The following is a 26728-nucleotide window of genomic DNA, read 5'->3' as shown; positions in this document are numbered from 1 at the left end:
TATAAAAAAAAGCTACAATTATATGTATTTCAATAAATCAAAAAATAAGAATGAATACATATATATATATATATATATATATATATATATATATATATATATATATATATATAAATATAAATATAATAAAAATAGTATTATAAAAATACATATTTTAATTTCAAACTTATGCGGTGTGGATAGGAAGCAAATTTGTGCAAGTGTAAATCTTTCATCAAGTTTCACACTCAAAAATGAGTTTGATCTCTCTACATTTGGTAAATCTGGAATTAAGATGGATCTTCTCCAACACTATTTTCATAAATCACATAATAAAATAATAAGTTACCCCTCTTTCAAATAAAAGAAAATCAAATGAAAATGTTTCAAAAATAAATAAATCCATTTTAATTCTCCTTCAAACTCTCAAGATATAAAAATGCTCAAATGAAAATAAATTTACTAAAAATACCAAGTTAAAACGAATTTAGTTTGTATTTATATAAAACTAAAAGAAGAAGTAAATTAAAACAAGAAACAAGCCATCTTAGCACTTCAAAAATTTCAAGTCTTGTAAGACGAAATATATGGGGAAAATAGTCGAAATTGAATGTCGTGAGATCATAGCAACCCCACCTATATATATATATATAAAACCAAAAATAAAAAACTTAATAATATAATAATAGTACTAACAATATCCTGATCAGGGTGTGTGCTCGAGGTAGGAAGGGATGTTGGACAAGAATGATAGTTATGAGGCTTAATGGAAGGGTACCACCCATCGCTGTCCACACGCTCATGGCGATGGGCGCGGTTGCCTCCCACATGCAGACTGACAGAGGAGATGAGAGAGGTGGCAGGTATGGCCAGGATGAGGTAGGAGGGGAGGCATGTAAGGAAGAACAGGTGAATCGATATGGTAATATAGAGTGGGAAATAGAAGGAATTTGGGATAGGGATAATCACATTGTTGTGAACACTTGTGGGAAGTGGAGCACTAGAGCAAGCAAATGAAGCTACCATTGTTGCCATCAATGGAGTGTTTTCGGGCATGTTTCTTGGTCCTATAATCCCCTTGCTATGGCAACTTTGTTTGTTTATGGATGGGGGGTTCAGAAGATGCTAGGAGAGAGGAACTGGGAGGATAGTCGGGGAGAAAAACACAGGCTTGGGGTGACCATTGTCTGGCTTGATGGGGTGACACTCCTCTTATGAGTAGTCGAGAGAATTTGTATTACTATGCGGGTGGTGAGGCAGAAGTAATACATGGGGAAAGATTAGGCATGAGTGATGGCAGAGGAGTGGTGCAACTTTAGTGAGCAGAGGGGCAGGGAAGGCACAACCTCGATGGGAAACTCAGGACTGGACAGAGAGGAACGAGAAGGCACACCTGAGCAGAGGCAATTATGCTTGGCTGCATGAAGGGTAGGTCAACTGAAATATGCAAGAGAGGCATTAGGCAAGGCACAAAGAGCTATCCATATTGCTTTTGAACAGGGAGGGGATAGAGTGGAGATGGCCCAACTGGCAAGAGGAAGAGGATGCGGAAGATGTGGGCAGGAGCCAACTTGAGCAAATGACCTGAGCACCTCGGAACCTAGACGAGGGGGGAAACTGGTAGAACGCCTCATCAACAAAGCGACAAAAACCTATAGGGAGGGAACGAATGTTGGCATCCCCAAGTTGTTGGAAGAATGGGAGGGGGAAATTTAACAGGAAGGTGAATCCGAGGAGAAGATGGAGAACTGACAGGTTGTAATTCCAGAACCCGGGAATACTAGAGGCCGAATAACTCGGTTTAAATAGACCCTCTATTTATACTGGCTGGTGAAGAGCCTTGCGGGGAACACAATGGAGAAAATTTTAGTGGGGATGGCATTGACTCTCTAGGACATGCCTAATTATATAAAAGTTTTGCAGATGATCCAATTCCTGCTGCACAAGCAGGACATCCGCTTGGGCAGAATTCAAAGGCACATCCCTTGCATCATCGAGCTAGCTGAGATGCCTGGTGACCTAGCCAAGGACCTGGCACTAGTCGAGCTAGCCTCAAAAGATTAGCAGGAATAGTTAGTTACCTAGGTATTTTTTTTTATTTTTATGGGTAGCTATTACTTTTAAATATGCATGCTTATGTTAGATAGACATATAGAATCTTATCATGAAACTGATACGTATATAGCTTGGTTAGAACGACTAATACTTTACTGTTTTTGGATGACTTATAACGAGGATAGGTGGCCAACAGACTTGGTTTCCCATTGGGCAAGTTGAGGCCACCTATCTCACATATGTGGTGTAAACTTGCTTTTTATAAATAGAAAAAGGACTTGCTAAGATTAACAAAAAAAATAATAGTACTAACAATACTTATTTATTCTTCACCATTATTTTAATGATTAATATACATTTATTAACCTATCAATATCTTTTATACATAATGATAAACTTATGAATCATTCCAACATAACAATATTTAACTCTATTATTTTATCAATTATTAAAAACCCTAATAATATAAAATCCAGCATTATAATCCCTAAGATTAATGTTATAAACCATACAATAAATATTTTAAACAATAACATAATTAATATAATATAATAATAGTACTAATAATCCCTCACCATTATCTTAATAATTAATATACATTTATTAACCTATTAATATAACTATCAATATCTTTTTTACATAATGATAGATTTAGGAATCATTCCAACATAACAATATTAAACTCTATTATTTTATCAATTATTGCAAGCCATGGTATTATAAAATCCAAAATTATAAACCCTAAGATTAATATTATAAACATTACAACCAATATTTTAAACCATAGGATTAACATTATAAATGGAATGATCAATATTATAAACCCTAATATTAAAAAATCCAATAATATATGCCCCAATATTAAAAACCAAACAATTCACATCATGATACTAAATGAAATATTATAAACCCAAAATTAAAAACTGCAATATCAGAAATCCAAGAGATTAGTATTATAAACCTAGGGGGAATTAAACCCAAGGGAAAATAAGCACAAAAGAAAAATATTAAACCTTAAGATTAATAATAATAAACCCAAAGGATTAATAAGCCCAAGGGAAAATGAATCCTACAATTAATATTATAAACCCAATTGAAAATAAACCTAAGGGAAAATATTAAACCTTAAAATTAATAAAAATAAACAGAGTGGATTAGTATTATAAACCCAAGGGAAGATAAATTAAATGGAAAAGCACTAAACCCTAGGATTAGAATGTTACATAAGAGATTAGTATTATAAACCTAGGGGGAATTAAACCCAAGAGTTTAATATTATAAACCCAAGGGAAAATAAACACAAAAGAAAAATACTAAACCCTAAGATTAATAATAATCAATCCAAGGGAAAATGAATCCTACAATTAATATTATAAACCCAATTGAAAATAATCCTAAGGGAAAATATTAAACCTTAAAATTAATAAAAATAAACCGAGTGGATTAATATTATAAACCCAAGGGAAAATAAATTAAATGGAAAAACACTAAACCCTAGGATTAAAATGTTACATTATTAATAAGAACAATGTGGTACATCATGATATTAAACTTTAATATTAAATTGAATACTATAAACCCTAACACCATCAAACCCAATATTATAAGCTTGTTGTAGCGACTACAACCACCCTCCAAAAGTTTGGCTCACATGCAAATTTCAGAGCCAATCAATCGTGTGATTGATCATTCCTTGGTCACTTACTGGTAAGCTGATCATCCCAAGCCCCCTCCTTGATCTTAATAATTTTTCCTGTCCCCATCTTTATGTAGCATGTGCCATATTTAGACATCGAGATTATCATTCGTAATGCAAAGGGAATTTTGTTTTGCTTCAAGGGGAAATATTATGGGTATGGGTTGTTCTCCTCCCATAGACATGTTTCACACTCACTTCACACACTCTTGTCACAAAGGTTGTTGCATCAAGAAGGGTATATTTTATATGTTCTGGATGATCTGTGTTGTATCACTAACTATTCAAGTGTTTGATCATGGTCAAGTTCTATCACCGTTTACATCAGTTTCACTGATCTCACACTTAGCTAGTTTCCTGAGCAACTTAGCCTCATCTAGCTTTCTGGAACTGAACACTTTTCTTCTGCAACCCTCAAGATTTTTCCTTTTCTTTCTAGAACTACGCAATGCATAGGAACCCCAGCCTCCCTTGGCATGAAAAACTACATAGTGGTTTCCTCTAGTTTCCTTCCCTTAGACAGAAACCACAGCATCCAGAATCTACGCAGTGTTGTCCCTCAGCTGCCTAGTCTATATTACAATCTAAAACTATGTATATGTGTCCTCCTGGGACCCCATCCCTCAGAAGTGTCTTGCATCTCAAAATTTTGCAGTGTTTTCCTAGCTATCGGGTTTGCCTTACATTGAGAAACTGCCTAGATATTCCTCCTAGGGCCTCATCCTGGCAGCAGTCAATACCCACTGAAACTGCACAGATCTCTCTCAGTGACCACAAGGAAAAATGACATGCTAGATGACTCTTTAGGAGTTGAGGAGAAAGACCAAGGAATCATCTTATGATAAAAGATCAGACCGCATGAAAACTCCATGAGATGCATAACCATCTAGAGGATAAGTATGGTAAGTAAAGTACATTGTTTTGAAGTACATCTCTTAGTGTAGCTTGAAGTATTGTTGATCATCCTCATATCATTATGCCTTTAGTAGTATGCATATTTGCAAACACTGAAATTTATTCCATGTGTTTCCTCTACATGTATTGCTCCCTTCCCTTGTTGGAAAAACTGTCATCTTTGGCATATTGATCGTTGTGTTGTGCTTGCGATGTTGTTCTGGTGATGTCAAATGTTTGTCTTTGTGTGCATGATTTGTCTTTGCTCTATGAACATAGGTTGTTCTCGCACATAAAGTTGTAAGCACAGTCATGCAAGTGTCGTCACAGTCATCCACAGGTCTATCTCAAGTGTCACACTTGCCGCTCTTAACTTTAAGACAGTCTCACTGTGCACATATTTTGTATTGTCATCAAAATATGATAAGTGTATGATCACATTATCAGTCTACACAAATTCACTTGTTTTCGACACAGCCATTTTGCTCGACAATACAACCTCCTTCAGCCAAACCCTTACTGAGCTGCATTGAACTGTCTCAGCCCTCAATAAACCTACTCTACTACCTAGAACTATGTAGTGCTTGAGGTTGTCCTCCATGTCAGTTGCACTGCGCAATCCTAGAATTGAGTAGCATGTCTGCCTCCCATAACTACACAAAAATTTCCTCCTGAATTGCACATTTCTCAAGCATAGTTTTAAAGACTCCCTCTGGTCTACCGAAAACCTGCACTACTTTGAGACTCAGGGCTACACTTCTCTCCAAAACTATGAATACATGCCTAGTTGTTTCCCCTATTTCCTGCCCTACCATGCCTTCAGAAACTACATAGTCATGATCAGCAAGGCCTCTACTACCTTTCTATGCAATGTCTCTAGAAATTGCGCAGTCATGTCCGTCAGGTCCCATGCTAGCATCACTGCACTGCCCCAGGAAACTATGTAGAATTCCTAGCTCATCTCCTAAGTGGCATGCCTTGTCTTCCCCCTGAAAAATGTGCATCAATGCCCCTGCACCCTGCATTTTCCTCCTCCCAAAAACTACGCAAAACTGACTAGCAGTCCCTCTAAAGCCTTGCTCTATCCTCCCTCTAGAAACTACGTAGAAATGCACAACAGCCTTACTTTGTCTTCCCTCTAGAAACTGCCCAGAACTGACTAGAAGTCCCTCAACATCCCTTCTCTGTCTTCCCTCTAGAAATTACGCAAAACTGACTAGCAATCGCTCAACATCCCTGCTATTTCTTCCCTATAGAAACTGCATAGAAGTTGTCCCCCTCAGGATCCCATCTTGCAGTTGACACCAGTGATTGTCACTACATGATTCTGCCTCCCAGTGACCACTACTCAGTTTTTCCCGACAATCCAGATTGAGCTCTAGAATCCCTCATCTTGGCATGAGCTATGATCTACATATTTTTAGTGTCTTGTCCTCCCTCCCAGTCACTTGGACCCAAACACGAAAAAAAATGCATCATTCTAGAATAAGAGATTTTCGGATTTGATGTTGTCCCATCATGAGTTAATTGCAGGAATAGGTACATCGATGGAACGTGGTGAGACGATGAACATGATGAAGAAGGAGTGCATGCTAGAAGACTCGCTTATAGCTGGATGAATGTACAAAGCACATCGAGAAGCAACCGAAAGGAGTACATGCATGGAACCATCTTGTAGAGACCAAGACCATTGGAGACCCCGCAACACCAAGCTATGCGGAGGTGAAGACAAAGCACATCCAAGAACACATCTATCACTCTATAGCGCAACAACTTGACATGGACACCACAGTTAGCCAATACATGTCAATAATGTCATGTCAAGTTCTGTTATGAGTTGTCTCGACCACCTCACTACTATAAGTCGTATCTATTGTAATCAAATGTAATGTAAAGTGAAATTCCAAGTTTCATTATTGGAATTCAAACAGTCATATGCAATGTAAAGAGTTATATGTAATGAAGTTGAAGAGTCATGAGGGTATTCCAAGAGTCAAAGGGGAATGTCAAGTGTCACCCCACCCTTTGCTATATATAGAAACTCATAACTCATAGAGCAAGCTTTTGGGAGCCAGGATTTTGCTAGGCATTTCCTAGAGAGGGCTTGGAGAGTGTTATGATGAGCCTTGGCTTCTCCACAATGTAGAGCGAGTACATCTCTTTGGAGGAGCAGGTGGTGTTGAATGTAATGTTCCACTATTGGGGCTAGTGGTTGTCATGGTTGTATGTATCAATGGAACTTTTACTTTATATAATATAACTGAGAAAACACATATTCATGCATATGTTGTTATTATAGTTCGACTATTCTGGTTACTTTAGCAATGTATGTCATTAACTTATGCATTTGTTTATGAATTATTTTGTATACGATTGTATGAGTCTTGCTGAAGTCGTTTTGTTGGTTTAACCCGTCACTTTGGATTGTGGACTATTCTTCTTTCCATCTTGTGATGTCATTCAGCTCGTGTGTTCCTTTCAAGTTAAGTACTATTACAGGCTTCTAAAGGATACACTTTCTTTTTCCCCTCTGTGTGTTAGAGTCCTCATGCATCTCACTTGACTTGCTGCAAGGTCACACACTCGCTTTTGACAAAGATATCACACTTACCTCTGTGCGCTATCACAATTAAGGCATAGCTTTACTACTCACTCATGGGACTCCTATTCCAAATGATTTGAGGTCTAGGTAGGACTTCTTACCTGGAAGATCCCCTAACATGTTGGCGGGTCTGGCACCATTAAAAAAGCCCTCAGATTAATATTATAAATCCTAAGGTTATATACTCTAAGATTAGTATTATAACATCTAACAATAAATTCTAGATATTAATGATATAAACGAAACCCTAAGATTAGTATTATAAACTCTAATAATAAACCCAATATATTAATGATATAAACCAAAGTGATTAATTTTATGAACCCTTGGGAATAATGGACCCAAATGGTTAATATTATAAACCCAAGGGATAAATATTATTAACTCTTAGGATTAACAGATTTAAGGATTAATGTTAATATTATAAACCATAAAATTATAAAACTAAGTATTATAAACCTCAATATTAAAAACTGAACATTTCAAACCCTTATACTAAATGTGACATTCTAAACCCAATATTATCACAATATTATGAACCTGGGGGATTAATATTATAAACCTCAAGGGAAGTAAACCCAAGAGATTAATATTATAGACCCAAGGGAAAATAAACCTAAGGGAAAAATATTAAACCCTAGGATTTGTATTATAAACCAAAGGGATTATAAAGCCTATAATTAATATTATAAACCTAAGGGATCAAAAAACTTGAGATTAGTATTATAAACCCTATGATTATAGACCTTAAAATTATAAACCCAAAGGAATAACTTTATAAATGTGACAATGTGATATTATTTCTAATCACATAAATATAAATATAATACAATATAAATATTTATAATTAATAACTAAAGTAAACCCAAGTGATTAACATTACAAACCAAAAGGGATTAATAAACCAAAGGACTTATGAATATTATAAACCTAAGGATTAGTATTATAAATTTTGGGGATTATTAACACAAGTGATCAACTAATGTAACCTTCTATACATGTTACAAATCCTTCACAAATAAGCCAACCCTTCCAGGTGACCAACCCCTGAGGTAGCTTGATATTTTACTGACCTAGAGCCTCAGTCACTCCCATGACATGCGCTTTCATGCGACTGGGACTCTCCAATTTCTCCCACAGCAAGGGCATTCTAGCGAATGGGGACTTTTTCATCTAGTTTTGAGCCTACGCCCCCAGATTCTATTCCACTTTTGCAGGGGTAGGACATAGACCACTCCCTAGAACTTCATGAAACTTCCAGAAATAAAAATTAACATCGAAACAATGATACTAATGCAAATACTTGAACAAAGACTTGAAATGACTCATACTAGCCATGATAGGCATTTCATAAAAATGTCACAAATATCCCTTCTACAATTTATAACAACAAATTTGAGCATAAGGGTTTCACACTTATCTGAGACTCACTAAGAAGCCTTGATGCCTTATCACATTAGCTACATTATCATCTATTAGGTCATATGTTCATTGTTCATTCATTTACAAATCAAAACATGATGAGAGCCATACATCATCACTGTCATAAAACATACTAATAACTAGCATATAAATAACATAAATAATAAGGATACAGTAGCTGTACAATCCACATATAAACCAGTACATTTACACATGAAATACCAAGGAGAAGGGACTCTTGTTAATGAATTCAGAGACCAGAGATTGGTTGAACTAAATATTTCTTTTAGCCAATCACCCCTATGGAATATTCCAAGCATTAATGTGGGACTCATAAAAAAAAATCAACCAGGGCTTCTCGAGGCTACACCACCTCACCCTCATCAATAGAACCAAGCTTTACCACAATCACCACTAGAACACTAGGCCCTAAACAAGCATGGATGCCACCGGATTTCTCCACCTACACCATGAGGAATTTTCCTGTCTCCTCTCCTGTAGAATTTACCATATATCCCACCATGCAACAGTTGACGATCCCTAGGCCTAATTGAGACTCCACCCTCCATAATTTACTGTATATCATTCCATACACTGGAAAAGGATTCCTAGGCCTAACCAAGGGCACCCACCTCTAGGATTTACCGCATATCCCTCCATTCACTGATTAAGGATTCTTTGGCCCACCAAGGTAATACAAAATTATGATTTATCTCAACCCAAAATCTTGTTGAGGGGTTACTAGGCCGGGGCTTTACTGGAATCCAGAGTCTTATTCAGGGGTCACTAGGTCGTGTGTTCTTTCTTTCAGATACCACCTTACTCAGTTTTGAATCCATTTAGTAATCCAGCTCAACTAAAACATGAGAGCCCCATGACACCATGGCTATGAAACCCTCCTCCCACATCTACCCAAGAAACCAACCAACCGGGGTAAACATGTGACGAGAGGCCACTATGATATGATTCAAACTCCAATTTCATGTTAAGAAAGTGGAACTGATGGAAACACACCATAGAGACATTCAACATCAACTTTAGGACCCCTTGGAACCATGCCAACACTTTAGGAAGCTTTCCCTTGGGTCCCACTAAGCTTTTGGATAACTTAACCCCCAACCACTCTAATGTTATAGGCATGACAACTTCCAAGGACCTCCAGTTTCTCTCACAGGCTTACCTTCCAGTGTCCAGAGACTCTTTTTGTTATTGTTGTTCTAGTGTCCCTAAGATTTGAGCCACTTTTTGAGGCCCAGAGCCCATGCCACTACTCAGAATTGAACCAGGTCTTCAGAACATTAAAATAACATGGAAATGGCAATACTAATGTAATCATTTCAATAAGACCTTGATTGCATCCCTACTAGCCATGATAGGAATTTCGTCAAACAAATCACAAATATGTAATCTATAGGTGTAAATAGCATATCTAAGCATAGGGGTATCAAACTTATCTAAGACTCGCCATGAAGCATTGATGCCTCAAAAAATTGATTGACATTCCATCCATTAGGTCATAGAAACATTGATCATTCATGTACAAGTAAAAAACATGATGAGAGCCATACATAGCTGATGTTATAAAATACATACCTAACTAGCATAATAGCAAAAAAAATACCAATGAAAGTACAACCATATAAACCAGATATAATCCTTCAAAATTCTCATAGAAATACAAGGAGAAATAATGTTTCATTAGTGATCTAAAATCAAAATCCGGGGTGGGACTTTCTCATTCCATTGGACTGTAGAATGGTTGAGCCAAATCCCTCTTCAGCCATTCACCCCCATGCCATATTTCAAGCATGAATGTTGGATCTCATAGACCATATTAATCAAAACTCATCCAGGGGTTCCTAGGGCCATCCACCTTAACCCATTAAATAGTGATCCCACCTCACGGTCGGACATCACAAAAACAACATCAGATTAGTCTCTACCGAAGCCTTATAGGGTTCTAAAGAATTTTTTCCAACCTTGCTTCTTGTACTAGTAACTCAACCCATGACTACCATCAAGATTTAGAACATTTTTCCAACCAAGGCTCCATGACTAGTAACTCAACCCAAATCTTTTACCAGGCTTCCAAAGCATTTGTCCAATGAGGGCCTCCAAGACTAGTAACTCAACCCACTAAAGGCTTCTAGAGAGTTTATCCAACCAAGGCTTCTAGGACTAGTAACTCAACCCAAATTGTTAGGATTAGTCTCTACCGAAGCCTTATAGGGTTCTAAAGAATTTTTTCCAACCTTGCTTCTTGTACTAGTAACTCAACCCATGACTACCATCAAGATTTAGAACATTTTTCCAACCAAGGCTCCATGACTAGTAACTCAACCCAAATCTTTTACCAGGCTTCCAAAGCATTTGTCCAATGAGGGCCTCCAAGACTAGTAACTCAACCCACTAAAGGCTTCTAGAGAGTTTATCCAACCAAGGCTTCTAGGACTAGTAACTCAACCCAAATTGTTACAGTGCTTCCAGAGCGTTTGTCCAACCAAGGCTCCAGGAACTAATAACTCAACCCAATCTAAAGGAAACATGAGAACCAACCAAATCAAAGCAAATGAACCCACAACATCATGGCTATCTAGGAAATAGAAAGGATAGATAGATTCACTATTAATCCCAACCATCCTCCATGCCAATGACAGATCACAACCAATGAACCACATGCATATGCCATGCACACCAAAAATAGTGAGGAAAAAATACATGCAACTTGATACCTGCAAGAAAATCCTACTTTAGTTTCTGATCCCAATGCCCTCTTGTGCTTTCCTACTCTTCCTTTTCCTTCTTCCTCCAAGAATCCAAGTATGCCACACCCTCGAAGAGTGCTCTAAGAAAAATCGAAGTCTCCAATAATATGTGTGTGTGTGTGTGAGAGAGAGAGAGAGAGAGAGAGAGAGAATATAAGGGAGCTCCACCAAGGCCTGTCAAAATCTTACCAACTCATACTCAGAAGCCTTTTTATCAATGAGGCCTCTATTTTCTTCATTTTCCAATATTTTCCTTCAATTTCCTCCTCACATGCAACCTATGACCTTTCACCTTCATTTTGTCATATTTTCCATTATTTTCATAAATAAGTGTGCCAAGTACCATTTTACTTTCCAAATCCTTTTCCATTTCCTTTGCCAATTTCCTTAGCCATAATGAACCGAATCAACACCCACTAGGATGTTTTACCCACCATTCAGTTTGGAATATGTGTCCCATCACCATGGCTTTATATATTTTTACATGGATTTTTCACCAGGGTTGTTACAGAACCCTCACCCTTGGGGTAGCACCGTCCTTGGTGTTCAAGGTCACCTAAAACCAACAAGACTGTTGAAAACAAAACATATTGCCCATGGAGCTTTATAACATAGCTCATTGCAGCATTTACAATGACCACTGTTGAAATATGACAAACATACAGTTTACTAGAGATTTATAACATACCTCATTACAATATTTACAATAACCAGACATACACATTCACATTTTCTTCACCCATCAAATAATCATATTGTCTATGGAGATTTATAAATCTAGCTCGATACAGTATTTACAATGATATACACATATACACATTTTCTCGACCAACAAATAAAAGGATACAATGTCTGCATCCACAACAAAGGAATCCAGAGGCTCACACCTCCACCCTTAAAGTAATACTAGGATTCACCTCCTTCCACGAAAGTCCAGAATCCACTATCAAATTCAAATCTGCATCCAATGTTTAGTTGTATAATCTTATGCCACTTTTCCTCTCAGTGGGCAGTTACTAACTCATTGTTCTAGGGTGCACTCCCAATGTGCATCTAATTCCATCTTGCAATGCTAATGACCAAAAAAATTCCATCCCCGGTCTTCCCTTCTCTAATACACAGTCCCTCGGGTAATCCGATCAACCTCTTATGTTTAGTCACTCACCTTCCAAGTTCCACTGGAACCCCCACCTCGGGAAATCCTATCAACCTCTTCCATGTACTTAGTCACCTTCCAAGTTCCATTGACACTCTCATCTCAAGCATTCCATCACTTGTCAAGGCTTCCTTGCATCAAAAGATACATATAGCAAGGCATATCCCTATCTCAAAACCATCATATAAGTCATAGCATGCTCATGGAAATAAATGGACACTATGGGGTACGCGTGTCCCACAATGGCCCTGCTACTAAAGTGCTTTACTAGCATACTGTTGCATGTTCCAATTTATTTCACTGTTGCTGCTAATTCTTGTAGTCAATTTCAACCACCCAATTGACATGTTCATGCTTCCATGGACCAAGCACATAATTCCCATTAGATTCAAAATAAATAGAAATAAATTCACATCATACCTCATTGGTAACTCGTTAATAAGGTACACTTGCAATTATGTTTGCTTCCTATCTCAACAAGTCAAACTAGGATTTTTTATCAAATCATCATGTATAAATATGTCACATCAGGTAGCTCAAAATACCACCATCATAGATCAACATTATAAATTACATGTAACCATCATAAACTAGAATCATAGACCACATGCATAATAAAACTAAAATACAATATTGATACTTATCCCTCATCATTCCTTACTTCTTCCTTTGTTCTTTCTATTCACACACAAGATTTGTTTCCACCCCCGAAAAACAACCTTCTCCTCAACCATGTGCACATACACATAGTGTGCATCATACACATACAACCACATACAACATACAACACCATGAAACACATGCATCTACACCTTACACACAACACATACACTTACACACAGTGTACAACATAACAAAATACATGCGCCTACACCCAGTGTACATCACCACACAATAAGTGTACGTACATAACGAGTACACATGTCACTATACCATGACTACACAATGCACATACATAGTACCACATACCTGCAACACAACATGTATGACATGCACACAATAATGCATGTACACCAATACCATATGTACAACACGTACATAGTACCACATGTGCAAATCACCACCTACACAACATGTGCACAACATCGCATGTACATGGAACCACCTTCATGTGTGAACAATTCCACATGTAAATTATACCACCTGTACAATGTGTAGACAACACTAGATGTATGCAACACGACATTCATGACATATACACGACATCACATGTACACAACACCATAGTCATGACATGTAGACATCACCATATGCACATAGCACTGCATATACAATAGGTACATAGCACCCTATGTACATAGCACTACATATCAAATATGCGCACAACACCATATGCTCACAACACCACATATCAATCATGCATACAGTACAATATGTACACAACACCACGTAGCCAACATGCACATCAAACCATCTATACCCAGCACTACATATGTATTACTCACACAACACTATCTATACCACCATATACATAACATTGCATAAACAACATGTGCACATACTATATATGTACAACACCACATGCGCACAACATCACAGATGCAACATGTACAACATATACAACATATACGTAATAGTAGTACCACACATCCAAACCACACTATCTCTACCAAGAAACCTTGCTTTCATTTCCTTATCCATGTTTTTCCCAACATGCCGCAGACCACACTACTTTTATTTTCCTGATGTATCCCTTGGTATAACTTGTCTATAACATAGACATAATATAATCACATACTATCAACTCATAACCACATTATATTGACTTTGTAGATTTGTCAAGACTACTCTTCCACTTGATTCCTCATAAACAGAAAACTCTTCATGTCATTCACCTACGTAAGCAATCATTCCTCCACAAAAATGATCGTTGACAACTCTTTCGGACCATGACATATATACATACATATACATAAACCTTAGAGTAAAACAATCATAATCCATGACTACCCTATTAGAAATGACATACATGTATACATATATAAAAATAAAAATAGTTATGATCACAACATAATTACGAGATAACATAAGGTCAAGGTTAAGAAAACTTCCTTATTTGTGCACAACATGCATAACATTGAGAGCAATCATTTCCAACATAGCTAAGGCATCTGCCACTTCAAATCCATTTTCTTTACCTTTCATGCTTACCTTTGTTAGTCCCCTATGACACTAATGTATTCCCTCATTGTTATTAGTGTACCCCCCTTATTATTGTTGTTGTGCCCCATAGAAGCCCACTCTTCTTATTTTTGTGCCCTTAGATTATTATTATTGTTATGTCAGCTTTGATTATATTGTGACACCTTAGACCCCTATATATAGAAAGATTTTTTTTTTTTCATTTTGAATCATCGAAGAATTGTTCATTTTTGTAATGTAAGGAGGCTTCCCCCTCGAAGAGGATGATTTTGAAGTCGCTGATCTATATTTTCTTCTATTTTGTGAGCTGGTTGCATAACATTTGGTATAAGAGTTTTGGATTCTAGGGTTTCGCTGCTTCGAATAGGCCATCATGGAATTTTCATTATAACTTTGTTTTTACAAAAATTCAGAATCTGAAACTAAAACCTATTTGAGACAAAATATTGGTGAACCTATGTATGAATTTCAAATCTTGTCTTGCTATATTTTTGGATATATTATCTAAGGAAGTTAGGGTTTTTTCAGGCTCCCAAATTCCATCTCAAACAGGTGACCTTGGGAAAATCATCACAAATTCTCTCAACATTGGATTTAAATTTTGTAAAAAGTGATACAATGTGGATGGATTGTAGTTTGTTAGGTATGGTTTTCATAGCCAAAGGTCAAAATAGTGACACATGGTACTTCGTACAAGTTCGCTTTACTGAACCCGTTTATAATCAGGTCATCTTGGGATATTGGGCATAACTCTTTCTTGGAGAATCCAATCTCGATCAGACTTGTGTATTTGTAAAGAGGACTCATATGGCTACCACAATATGTAATTTCAGACCTTGGAGATTTGAAATTTCAGAGATACATTAGATTCAATATCGAGCTCTTACAAAGCAAAATAAAAAATGTGTGTAGTTTTTTTTAAAATTTGCATAAGTTTTGTTTGAAAAAATATTTTAAACTGATTCAAAGGGGATAGTTGAGCATAATTATCATTAAATGATGCCCCAAAGAAAGAAAATTGAAACACCTACTAAGCATCCTGAAAGCTCTACTATGACTCATGAATAAGAGGAAGAAATGCAACATGATATATCAAAATTACGAGACCAAGTGCAACAAATTTCACTCTCAGAAAAAGTAATAGAAGCTAAGATGGATGGTTTGAAGAATGTAATGGAAGTTAAGATAGATGGTCAAAATAATGGCATTAATTAAGCAAAAGGCAACATTGAAGATTTGAAGAAAGACATGGAAGGTTTGAAGGGAGGTTTCGAAAAGTTATTACAAGAAGTGCTTCCTAATGGCGAAAAGGTAGTAGAGGAAACTCATGATGAGAGCAAAATAAATGTTAATCATGATTTCATAGAATATAATGTTGGATTGAAGACCCACCATATTCCAAATATTGATATGAGGAAGCTTGATGACAAGGATCTCGTAACATGGATACTATAGATGGAGCAATATTTTGATCTCCATAATGTGCAAAACACACAAAAGGTACTTATTACAACTTTATAATTAGAATTGAATTAGTAGTTATGGTATCGATGGATTTTCTCTCGTAAAAAAATTGTCACTTGGTCAATTTTTACAAAGGAATTGATAGCACGTTATGAGGATACAAATAGAAACACTTTCTTTAGCCAATTGATAAATATCAAACAAAATGATTCAATAGTGAACCACATTTAGGACTTCCAAAAATTGAATATAAAGGTAAATGATATTCTAGAGGAGCATAGGATTGATGTCTTCATAGGGACTCTAAAGGATAACACCCAACATGAGGTCGCTTTTCGGAACCTGATTCATTGGAGAAGGCATTCAGGTTGGAAAGAAAACTTGAAAGAAAAACTATGGCAACAAGGAATCATACCACTTGCAACTATAAACATGGAAGTGTGGTTTCTCCTAGCCTTTCACAACCTACAAGGTTGACACCACAAACATTGGAATAAAAAAGAGAAAAAGGGATTTGTTACAATTTTGATAGCAAAGATACTAAAGGTCATAAGTGTGTTGAGAATAAATTATTTTACACCGATTGCGAATAGGAGGAAGAAAAGGAAAAATAAACGTCAAAAGAATAGGATATACACCAATAACCAACCCTAGAGAAAGAAGAAATGAATCTGACCATATCTTGTAATGCATTGGAAGGGATTACTACTCCTCAAACTCTCAATATAGAAGGACATGTCAACAATAAAAAGGTAATTATGTTGATTGATTCGGGTAGTACCCATAATGTTATTCATTGTAAGATAGCCAAGGAATTAAATTTCTTCCTATGTCCAACACTAGAGTGTCAAGTGATGGTTATAAATGGAGGAACAATAAATTGCTTGGGAAAGTAAAATAATATCAAGCTATCCATGGGAGAATATGTCTTCAATATTCCAATGCTTTCCATTCCAATGGGTGGTGTTGATGTCGTACTAGGAGTCTAATAGTTACAATATTTGGGTATGAAAGCTTTTAATTTTAAATAACTTTTCTTGAATTTTGTTGGGGAAGGAAAGGAAGTTGAATTAAGGGGTATTGCAGGGAAACCAAGAAATATAATCAACTCTAATGAAATGAAAAATCTTCTAAAGAAAGAACAGTGGGGGGAAATTACAAAATTATGTTCACTAGAGGCTCAAACATCGAAATCATCTAGTTCTCCAAACCTCCAAAAAGTCCTTGAGAATCATTCCAAGGTATTTGAGACTCCCAAAGCCCTCCCACCTATTCGTGATCAAGATCATCCTATTCATTTGATTCCAAGAAGTATTCCAACAAACATCAAGCCTTACAAATATCCCTATTCCGGAAAGAGTGAAATTGAATGTATAGTCGCAAAAATGCTAGAGGCTGGTATAATTCAACCTAGTCAAAGTTCTTTCTCTACTCCAGTAGTATTGGTCCACAAGAAGGATGGATCATGGTGCATGTTTCTAGATTATAGGGAGATCAAAAACATCACTATTAAATATAAATTTCCCATTCCTATCATTGATGAATTATTAGATGAATTACATGGAGCAATTTACTTCACCAAGCTGGATCTTCGTTAAGGATATCATCAAATAAGAATGAAGACTGAAGACGTTCTGAAAACAAAATTTATAACTCATGAGGGTCATTATGAATTTTTGGTCATGCCATGGAATATTTGAGTCATATTGTATCTCATGAGGGTGTTAAGGTAAACCCCACAAAATTAAATTCATTAAGGAATGGAAAATACCCACGTCCATAAAGCATATGTGAGGATTTCTTAGGTTGATAGGGTATTATCACAAGTTTGTTAAGAATTATGGGAGAATAGCAACACCTCTAACAACATTACAAAAGAAAGATGCATTTACTTGGACTCCAGAAGCAACTAAAGCCTTTGAGCATCTTAAAGAGGCAATGTGCCAAGCACCAGTCTTAGCCACACTAGACTTCACAAAAACCTTTGTTGTGGAATGTGATGCCTCAGGAAATGGAATTGTGTTGTTTTAATGCAATAAGGAAGGCTCATTTCTTTTGAAACTCATCCAATCAAAGGTAAGTATTTACATAAAGTTATTTATGAGAATGAAATGTTGAAAATACTAAATGCACTTAAGAAATGGAGACCTTACCTAATGGGAAGGCACTTCAAGTTAAAAACAGATTATGATAGTCTTAGATACTTTTAGAACAAAGATTATCTTTAGAAGAGTAGAAAAAATGGGTCACAAAGATGTTGGGTTATGACTTTGAAATCATCTACAGAAAGGGGGAGCAAAATGTTGTTGCAGATGCACTCTCAAGAAAGGATGAGGATGTGGAAGAAATGCTTTGTGCCATTTATATTATCCAACCATATTGGATAACCAAATCAAGGGATAAATGGAAGAATGAAGAGGAAGTCTGGGTACTCATTCAAAAGTTGCAGCAAGATCTTAGTACATTTGATACATTCAGTTGGAATAATGATTCATTATGGTACAAATATTTCTTGTAACTTTGTAAGAATTCCCAACTCAAACAAAATATTCTTTGGGAATTGCACACCTCTCCCTTAAGAGGGCACTTAGGATTTTTAAAAGCTTACCACAAGGTTAAGAAGGAATTTTTTTTGGAATTACCTTAAATATGATATTCAAACATTTGTGGAAGAATGTTTAGTTTGCCAACAAAATCAAGTTGAGACAATTAGGACCTTGGGTCTATTACAACCTTTATCGTTTCCAAGTCAATGTCGGGAGGAGCTTTCAATGAATTTTATCATAGGTTTACCCAAGTCTGAAGGAAAGAGTGTCATCATGGTGGTAGTTGATAGATTTACCAAGTATTCACACTTTTGTGCATTATCTCAACCATTTAAATCCAGTACAGGTGTTACTGCATTTGTGGAAACAATTCAAAAGCTACATGGAAACCCAAATATTATTGTAAGTGACAGAGATCCTACTTTCATTGGAATTTTTTGGAAATCATTATTTTCTTGTCTGGGTACTTAATTAGCTCATAACTCATCTTATCATCCTCAATCGAATGGGAAAACTGAGATAGTGAAAAAATGTTTGGAAGGATATCTAAGTTTCTTTGTATCTGATAGATAGACACAATGGGTAAAGTGGTTACTTCTAGCTAAATGGTGGTATAACACTTCCTTCCATACTGTAAAACAAATAACCCCATTTATGGTACTTTATGGATATCATCCACCGTCCATCACATCATCTTTACGAGAAAATTCTAAGGTTCAAGCAGTGGAAGATCACATCGAGCATCAACAAAAAGTTTTCCAACTCTTAAAGGATAACCTCACTTTGGTGCATAATAGAATGAAACAAGACACAAAGCAATATCGCAACGAAAGAAGTTTTGATGTAGGCAACTGGGTATTTTTACAGCTACAACCATATAGACAAACTTCCCTAAAGGAAGCTAAGAAGGATAATAAATTATCAGAAAAGTATCATGGTCCTTAGAAGGTGTTGCAAAAGATTGGTACCATGGGATACAAATTGGAGCTTCCTATGTCTTCTCGAGTGCACCCAGTTTTCCATGTTTCATGCTTAAAGAAGGTTATAGGTGACAAGCTCCCAGTTCAAACAATGTTGCTAGAACATGACGAGGAAGGAAAAATCATATCGGAACTTGAAGCAGTCATGGAAACAAGAATTCGATAGTTATGAAATTGATCAATTTCAGAGTATCTCATCAAGTCAAAGAACATATCAATAAGCTCTACTGCCTCCTTCCTTCTCCTATTGTGTCATATTTGTACATCCTTCAATCCTATCCCAAGTCGTTCTTAAGGGGGGATGTTAGGATATTCTGACACATAGGAAATAATTAAGTACAACTTGGTCTAGTGTATAGTTAGGTAAAGTGTTTTTCTTTAGTATGTACCTTTTGTAACTTACAATCTGAAGGTCATGACATGTTTTAGAAATGAAGTGATCCGAAAGTTCATTCTTTGGCTATAAGTATTTATTAAATTTCGTTGATGATTTCTCTAGACGCACTAGGGTATACTTCTTAAAACTCAAGTGTGAAGTTTTAATATGTTCTTGGCCTTTAAGGCCTTTGTTGAGAAACAATCTGGACATCAAAATCTTAAGCTAAGATCTGATAATGGCAGAGAATATGTTAACAAAAAATTCATCAAATTTTACACTAAGCATGGAATTCAATTGCAACATACTATTCCATATACTCCATAGAAAAATGGTGTAGATGAAAAGAAGAATCACACCTTAAGGGAAATGGCTAATTGTGTACTTCAATCTAAAGGACTTAGTCTTAATTTTTGGAAAGAAGCAATTAACTGTGCAGATTACATAGTAAATCACACTCCTACTAAGGTTTTAAATAATATCGCTCTAGAAGAAGCATAGAGATGAATTAAACCAAATGTAAGTCACTTTCCTGTTTTTGGAAGTGAAGCATGGGCCCATATTCCAGATGAGAAACTTAAGCCTTTAGAACCTAAGAGTGAAAAATGTATTTTCGTTGGATATTCTAAAGATGTCAAAGGCTATAGACTTCTTCAACCTAAATCCAAAAATGTTATCATTAGAAGAGATGTAAAGTTTTCTGAAAATATATCAGCCTCTGAGTTTAGTTCGGTGGATGTGACACCTCTCTCTATCCCTTCTACTTTTGAAAATATTCCTTCTTTAGATGATGACAGCGAGGATGACAATCCTCCCCCACATTCTCAGGATCCTACTTCAGCTCCTCAACTTCCAAAACAGGTCTTCTCTACTCGGGATGTAGCAGGTGCTCTTGCAGGTGATCCTACAAATCAACGTTGCACACATTCTCAGTTTTATAGAGCCTCTTCTTTACTGGCTCAAGCTTAAGTGAATTATGATCTTGACACATCTGCAGAAGCTTCAGGTCACCTATATTGTGATGCATATACGAATGAAGAATACCATTCATTATTGGCAAATGATACATGGGATCGTGTTCCTCTTCCAAAGGGACAAAAAACTTGTTATATGCAAATGGGTTTACAAAACCAAGTTTGGACTAGATGGAAAATTTGATAAACATAAAGCTCGTCTTGTTGCTAAAGGTTTTTCACAAGTTGAAGGCATTGAATATCCTAAATCCTTCTCCCCTGTTTCCAAAATAAACTCTATCTACCTTGTTCTTTCCCTTGCTACCTCCTTCAAATGGGAAGTCCATCAAATGGATGTTAAATATGCCTTCTTGTATGGGGACTTGCATGAAGAAATCTATATGGAACAACCTCCTTGCTTTATACAAATAGATTCCAGCCTTGAATGTCAACTTATGAAATCCATTTACGGTCTCAAGCAAGCCCCTCAGGCTTGGTATGCCAAAATGGATAGCATTCTTTTAGATGCTGTATTTTCTTGGTGTCATTATGAAAATATTGTCTACACCAAGAAAGTGGGTAAGTCTCTTATAATTCCTGTTCTTTATTTTGATGATCTTATCTTTACTGGTAGTGATCCCAACCTTATAAACCATGTGAAATCTATCCTTAAAAAGAAGTTTGAAATGACAGACTTAGGACACTTGCATTATTTTCTTGGTCTTCAAGTCTTGCAATCCAAAGAAGGTATTTCCCTTTCCTAGTCCAAGTATTCCTGTGATATTCTACGCCACTTTCACATGGAAGACTGTAAGCTAGCCCCTTTTGACTTTCAGTATGGAGTCAAACTTTCAGTTATGTGTAATTCCCCTGAAGTTGATGCTACCTTATACCATCAGCTTGTTGGAAAAATTTTGGATCTGACCCATACCCATCCTAACCTTTCCTTTGTTGTTTCCCTTGTTTCTCGGTTTATGAAAAACCCACATGAAAGTCATTGGAAAGAAGATAAAATAATACTTCATTATGTTCAAGGTACAGTTTAGTTTTGGATTCATTACAGTGTAGAAACATCTCCTCTATTGGTTGGTTTCATTGATTCTGATTGGGCTGGTGACCCTGATGATCAGAATTCTATTGTGGGTTATGTCTTCACTCTTTATCCTGGACCTATTACATAGGCTTGTAAGAAACAAAGTTCGATTTCTCTTTCTTTAGTAGAAGCAAAGTATCATGGCATCATTGAAGCTAATAAGGAAGCCTCGTGGCTTTGTCATATCCTGTTAGAGTTTGGTTTTCAGTAGCAACATCCGACTACACTTTGGTGTGATAATCAAAGTGCCATTCAACTATGCAAAGATCCAGTCCAACATCAATGCAAAAAACACATTGAACTACACATGCACTTCATCTGAAAATTCATTCATGACCATGTTATTGAAGTTTAATATTGTTCAACCGATGATCAAGTTGCAAACATCTTTAAAAAGGCTCTCACAGAGGCGAAGTTTACTAAACTTAGATTTATGGTTGGAGTTTATGAAGCTGTCCCTAAGGGGGAAGAGGCTCTAAAGCCTCCTTCCTTCTCCTATTGTGTCATCTTTGTGCATCCTTCAATCCTATCCAAAGTTTTTCTTAAGGGGGGATGTTAGGATATTCCGACACATAGGAAATACTTAAGTACAACTTGGTTTAGTGTATAGTTAAGTAAAATGTGTTCTTTAGTATGTAATTTTTGTAACTTACAATCTAACGGTCATGATATGTTCTAGACATGAAGTGACATGATGGTTCATTCTCTCCTCAGTATTACCTACACTTGATCCATGGCTTAACACCCGATTGGACCATGATCTCTATTTAAAGAACATGGAGGGCCATTTATTAGGTGACCATTCATGAGAGAAGCTTATGTAAATTTTATTTCTTTTACATAAATAAATTTCCTGAAGTGGTCGCATTGTATTAGGCCATGAATTCTTTCCCTCTTCGAGGGTTTTAACCACGTCAAGAATATTGGTGTACTAATCTATGAGTTGTTTGTGAGTGGTGTCCTTTGGTTTTCTATCTAAGGAATTTACCCTATAAATCCCTACAATATTCATAGAAGATTCCACATGGGAGGATGGTAATTTTATACAAAAGCATCCTGGACTACCCAAGCATTGAGGAAAACACTTTTTTCAAGGAGAGGGGCATGTTAGGTCCCAATAACACTAGTGTATTCCCTCATTGTTATTAGTGTAGCCCCCTTATTGTTATTGTTGTGTCCCATAGAATCCCATTATTGTTATTGTTGTGCCCTTACTGTATGATTGTTATATCGACTCTGATTATATTGTGACCGCTTAGACTACTATATATAGAAAGGAGATTTTTTCATTTGAATCATCGAAGACTTGTTCATTTGTGTAATATAAAGGAGTTTTCCCCCTCGAAGAGGCTGATTTTGAAGTTGTTGATCTATCTTTTCTTATATTTTATGAGTTAGTTGAATAACAACCTTTCTAATGTCTACACTGCCACTATCTATTTACCATAATGGAGTCAGCCAGTCCAATCAACTGTCATAGTCTTACCTTCCGCTACACTTAATCATGCACAGAGATTCATCTGAGTTTTAAATTACTTGTTGGATTTCATTCAGCTGTCCCCAAGCTCCACTAACTTTCCTCTTTTCCCAACAAATTCCCAAGATTCAAAACTTAAAAGGAAACCACAAGAAACAAACAAGAATAAAACCATGAAAACAAATAACAATACGACACTACAAACAAAGTGACATAAATTTGCACCAAAACCAATCAAAATTGCACTCAAACACAAAAATCACAAAAGACCAAAATCACAAGACTAACAACAAACACCATTACTCAATCCTCATGGTTCCCAGGGAAATATCAACCCCAACCTTCTTCAGAATTTCATGGAAACCTCTATTCCATGGGATCCCTTGCATCATGCTTCCATCAACAGATAACTGTAAGTTCATAAATAGATATAACAATACACAAGTTACCTTACCTTCTAGTGCCAAGAAAATTTCCTTGTAACTGAACAACTCCACATTATCTCTCAAGGGACTCCAATTCCCTTGACAGATCCACCTATAAATAGAGACTAGCTAACATAATTGTCAAGTCAATGTTCATGAATCTAGCACATATCCACATAATGTCATAAAAATTAGGGTTAATAAGACTCCCTATATGCAAAAAAATCACTCGTTTTGAATTAGGTTTCCAAACATAGCCAACAAAATTCTTTCCCAATTCCTTTCTTTTATCTTTTTACCTAGTTACAATCGAGGCTTACTATGTACTGTCACATCACCCAAATGTTAGTTATATAAATGCATCAAATATTACCTTATCATGCTAATACAAACCATGTTTCCTGCAACTACTCACACACGTCAACGACATGTTCCAAATATCAAGACAATCATATCTATCGATTAGAAATAAAATTTTACCAAGATTAGCAATCATGTCATAATCCACAGTCAACTCATAGTCCTTAGAAATAATTCTAGAACTATCATCTACTACACTCATGTACAGATCAACTGTCTCAACACATATGTGGTAGTACAATCATCTTAAACAAGATCATTTGAGCACATGATCATATTATGAAATTTATCAAACATCCAACCAACTTGCAAACATACCATGTTAAATTAATCAACGAGAGAACATAATTAAGCATTCAAGCACAAAGTAGACACCATAAGCAAACTCATACCTTAGTGTATCTTAGGGAAGGCTATCTTGTCTGCACAATCAAGCTAGATTAGCATGATATAACTGCACAACATATCAACTCAACGATAAATAAGGTCATGATGTCCATAATAGTTAGTTGGTAACATGTCCACATCATAAGCTCATAAACAATTATCATTCATACATAATAATAACATATGCACAGTCAGTATAGATTAGTATGACATTGTAACAACCCTCGTGAAAATCCCATGTAATAAAAGTTAAAAACAATAACCACAGTTGATGGGACGCTTATTCCAAGTTGAATGTTGGGAAAGACATCCTAGGTCGTGTTTAGTTGGTTGTTTCTGGCTAATGAAATTGACAAAGGAAATGGATAAGGTTTTGGAAAGGAAAAATGGAATTTCTGGCATATTTGTTTATGAAAGTAATGGAATTTAGGATAAAATGAAGGAAAATAATGGAAAATGAAGAAAATAGAGGCATCATTCATAAAACGGCTTCTAAGGATCAGTTCGTAACCATTTGTGAGTTTAGCTTTGGATTTCTCTCATTATTCTCTCTCTCTCTCTCTCTCTCTCTCTCTCTCTCTCTCTCTCTCACTCTTGGACACTTGGAGTTTCTTGGCACAATTTTTACATTAGAGCAAGAAAGGAAAATAAGGCAAGAGGAAGTAAAGATCAAGAATGGAAAGGTAGGATCAAGTAGCTACATCAAGCTTCATTCCAGGTATCAACTTGAATGTGTATTTTCCTTTCCATATTTGGCATGCATGACATTGCATGTGGTTATTTTCTATCATGGCATGTGTTTTTCCAGGTGTAACATTGTTTTCAGCCTAGCCTTGCCATTTCCAAATAACCATGATGTGATGGGGTTCTCATGTTTTGGTTGATATGGATTTTTGGATTAATTCAAACCTAAGTGGGGTGGATCTCTAAATGATAAAGCACATGGCCTAGTGGTCCCTGAATTAGACTATGGATCATATTAAATTCATTGGCCTAGTGACCCCTAAGCCAGACTGTGCATTGCGGTAAATCCAGGATTGTGTTGCTTCCATGGGCCTAGGAATCCTTCTTAGTGAATGGTAGGATATACAATAAAGGCAAGAGGTGGTTTTCTCTCCATTGGGCCTAGTAATCTCCAGTTTGGGATATGCGGTAAAGTGTGGAGAGTGGGTCTCAGTTTAGGGCCTAGTGAGCCAAGTGGGCATAGGGATCACATGCATCCATATCTCCAAGTAGGAGGTGGGGTGATGTGGAGTGACAGTCCCAGGAAGGTTAGAATAGGGGCAGGATCCATGAGGTACCCAACCTCTTTGATTCAACTTTGCTACAGGAGCCCCCACGAGGAATAGCAAGACTGATTGATTGGGTAGAGACAGATGTGTATGCAGTGGCAGAGAGAGCTACAATGCAGGAATCCCAAGACTGTGTAGAGCTAGCAACTGTAACAATGTGATAGGCCAAGGAGTTTTGCACTAGTGTAGGATGGCACATATAGGTGTGCAACGGTGCAAGATGCATGGAGTGTTGTAGCAGCTCAAAGGTCAGAGAAGAAGCACTTGTTAGTGGCAGATGGAGCTTCAGCATAAGAGGATTTTTTTAACCCAACAGAGGGGTCAGTTGGGAGTTTTTTTTTGTTTCTCGAGTTGCTGGAGAAACCACTCTTGGTAGAAGTGTTGCATGCAGAACATTCCAAAGGTACATGATCGGGTTCGAGTTGAAGCCTTTCCTACTGAGAGGGAGTGTTGAAAATAACAATAAGAAATACTAAAAATAGAAGTGATAAAAATAGAACTATTATAAATAGTAGTTTGGGTACTAGTGCTTGATTGAGTAACAGGGAATGAAAAATGGAAGTGCTAAATATAGCATTCTATTTTTAGCAGTTCGGGATGGATTCCTATTTTAGTCAGCCCCTGGACTAAAAATAGGAAGTAAAATTCGAATTTGAACTTAACA

The sequence above is a fragment of the Pinus tabuliformis genome, chromosome 6, assembly GCF_031772625.1.
Source record: "Pinus tabuliformis cultivar Carrire ecotype Pingquan chromosome 6, CPIR1, whole genome shotgun sequence".
In the NCBI taxonomy this organism is placed as follows: domain Eukaryota; kingdom Viridiplantae; phylum Streptophyta; class Pinopsida; order Pinales; family Pinaceae; genus Pinus; species Pinus tabuliformis.
Note: the sequence above shows the minus strand (reverse complement) of the source record.